The sequence below is a fragment of the Odontomachus brunneus genome, unplaced genomic scaffold (assembly GCF_010583005.1).
Source record: "Odontomachus brunneus isolate Ranch 3 - 2012 unplaced genomic scaffold, Obru_v1 Obru_scaffold_032, whole genome shotgun sequence".
NCBI classification, from domain to species: Eukaryota; Metazoa; Arthropoda; class Insecta; order Hymenoptera; family Formicidae; genus Odontomachus; species Odontomachus brunneus.
The window spans coordinates 2,098,198-2,101,893 of NW_022639482.1; positions in this window are offsets into that span (position 1 = coordinate 2,098,198).

Sequence of the window (3,696 nt, forward strand, 5' to 3'; positions counted from 1 at the left end):
TGAATTTTTCTATGGTGGGTACCCAGGTAACCGGGTGCGTCCGCGGCATATGTATACTTTAAACTAGATTATTTATGCTTAAAAAAATTCTTAAAAATCTCCAAATGCACCATTTGCTTAAAAATGAGTTAAATAACGACGATCCGGGCGTACAAAGCGAAATTTTCATTTTTAATCCACTTACATGCAAAAATGAGCAGTGGTGGGCACCCGGTTACCCGGGTGCGCACACAAGGGTTAAAACAGAGTGAGAAAGTTGATTTGCCTCTAGTGCTTTCTCACTCTATATTGGTGCTCTCTTGTTTTCCACTTTTGCTTTCCAGCAAGTGACACAAGTCGACACAAACATCATTCTGTCTTTCCACATTTAGTGAATAATAAAAATAGGATGATACTTGTGTCTCTTGCTGGAAAGCAACCATTATTGTCTATCCAGAAGTAGGGCCCGTTTAACATTGCGAATATTTTAAAACATTAAATAAAGCAATGTGTTTGATCCATTCGTAGTTCTGAAGCACTTATAGCACTAAATGGAACTATTTACAGCACTAAACCTTATCCAAGAACTGATTATCTCGTTGACAGTGGAACGAGGACAGGATAAGAGCAATTGCTGTGATTATTTATACACAGCATAAAATATTATAAATATCAATTTTATGTCGAGATAAACGAAATATACAGTTTTATTTTTTTAATGCTGCACTAAAAAAAAATTATATATAATGCTTGACAGCGACCATATTCTTTCTATACGATAGAATGAGAAAGTACTAGGGGCAAATCAACTTTCTCACTCTGTTTTAAACTGCCAACTTCCGGCTTCCGGCAACTCGCTGCTACAGCGGAAGAATAGGAATGCTTGATCTATATATACACGTCATTGACCGCAGATCGACATATCAACAGACCTCGATTTTGTCGGTTATAAAGGAAAATCCAGTTCCGATGTGCCAGTGCAATGTTGGATCGCTGAGTTTCTCGACTCCTTTGATAGATCCTTTCTCAGTAATATCACCTCAGTTGCGGACCGGAAGTTCCGGAAAATCGTCGGCAAATTTCATAATCATATTTTTGTCTATACGGACGGTTCCAAACTTGATAATGGGTTTGTAGATCTCGCTGTTTTTATTCCGAAGAGACAAGTGGTCGTTGGCTTCACAGGTCATCCGCTGCTTAATATTTTCGACGCTGAATCGATCGCTATTATTACGGCTTTGGATTTTATATCGGATTTCGGGTCAAATCATTATTATATTATTTCCGATTTTTTAAGTGCCATGACTGCCTTTAGCACGCCGGATATATATGATAATTCTCACCCGCTGATTTATCGTATCAAGGATCTCCTTATACAACTCAGCTCTTGTGGTTGTAGTCTACGACTTATGCGGATGCCTAGGCATATTAATCTTCTGGGTAACGATGTGGCTGATTTTTTTGGCGGGCTCGCAGGGCTCTGGATCTCCCTTTGAAGGAGTTAGACCTTCGTGTCTTCCTTCGTCAAGGTCTTATCAGCTCATTAAAGGTCTTCGCGAAAGATAATTCCATGATTCATTTAACGGCCTTTTCGGAAACTAAGGGATATTGATATTTTAATAAAGTTCGAGAAAAATTTGGTAAGGTTTGGTTTGAGCATCTCGAACGATCTTCCAGGCAATTTGTTACTAGCATTAATCGTCTCCGCTCCGGTCATGTTAAATCTGGGGAACATTTTTTGATGCAATAAGATGCTGGCATTTTTGGTTTTACGACAGTAATTTAATGGCCACGCTGACTCACATTGTACGTTGTAAGATACTTACACAAGTAACACGCGTCACACATATAGGACTGCCGCCATTTTCTTGCATATAACCGGAAACCTCATGCGACGCAAGTTCGAAACCCTAGTTAGCAATCTAGTTTAGTATAGACATCTGTGAGTACGACTCAATAATATGTCATTTATCTATGCAATATATAAAACATAAATACGAATGATGATTTTTCGGTGAAAATATTGCTAACGAGATGGTTCAAAAAACATCTTAAAGATGATTGAAAGCTCTACTTTTCCAATTAAGGTTATAATGTTGTTGTCGCTGTTTGCAATAATACATTAAGTTAAATAGAAAATATAATTTTAAATAATTATAATTTTAAACCTTATCTTTTAGTTAAATTTCTGTACTAGAAATATATTTCTATCAAAAATTAAAAAATGCATTGTAAAGAGAAAACTTTAAGTTTTTTTATTATTTTGTTAATTTTTTAATTTATTGAATGTTGTACGCTTGGTTATTAAACGGTTTATACACATTTTTTCGTTGAAGTTATAGCGCTTCAATAGTTGTCGCAATTAAGAGACATTGCTGATGATTGCGTTTGTGCAGTAATCGGTTCAGACAGAAGCCGGTCAAGTTTCGGTCAAGCCGAAGTGACATATGAAACATTCGATGTCACAAATGCGATGTCACAATAGATTTAAAAAAAAAGAAAACATAAGTATCTTTATTACATTCATATCTATCAGATGAAAGTATAATAAAGAATTAATGCTTATATACGTGTACAGTCACTTCAGCTTCTGCTACAATCGATTACTACAGCAGATTACTCAATTGTGATTAGGAGCGCTGCAACTTTATTCGGAAAATGTATACAAAAGTACTAAGTTCCGGACACGCACCTAATCTTTTTATTATTTTTATTATTAATATCTTTATTATTTTGGTCTTTAAATATGAATATTTAAACTTTTAACATAGAATGTATGTATATACTCAATATTTCTTTATATATTTCACGTTAAAAATTTAAATATTTATAGTTTAAATATTTATATTAATATTTTAAGACCTAAACAAATAAAAATATCCATAATTAGGTTTATGTCCCGACATTGATACTTCAAACTTTACTTTAAACGTATTTAATACCGAGTGTAACATCCATTCGTTTATCTCTACTGAGCAATTAAAATCAAAAGAACATTCTCACTTTAACGTTGAATAACTTTTTCAAAAAAATTGTACCATAAACCTAGATATATGTAAATCAAAGAGGAGAAGGTTTGCGCTTTCAAATAGTATAAATGTCGTTTTTGTGCAATTTTTTATTTACATAGCACAACGCGACAAACTTCATAAAAAATTTTAGTATTTGATAGATTTTGATATATATTTCAATGTATATAATATTGTAGTATAAATATATTAATATTATATTTATAAATATATCAGAAAATTAGAGACTTTAAGTTGCAAAATACTTTTCTTGAATTAAATCTTATTATCATCCAACTTTACCGAAATTACAGTTCATTAAATATTATCTTTTTAATAAACTTATTTATGTTATAATCGAAAAAAGCAATCCTTTAAATAATCCTTCTTTATACATGATATATACGCATGATAAAATATGGAGTTGATAAAACATCTTTTGTTCGTAATATACGATAAATGTAACATCAGAATCTATAAAAGGTATTATATATGGAATTAAATTTATGACTTGGAATAATTCATTTTATTATTTTCTGTGTGCAATCTCTCAACTAAAAAATTAGTTAGTTGTAGTATTTTTAGAGAAGAATACAGCATCGATAATTAACATAAAGTTATATAATTCATCATTAAAATGATTGAAAAGTATAACTGATAAAGTCTCTCGTTCGTTATATCTCATCTTCAATATTGTGTCCAACCTTAA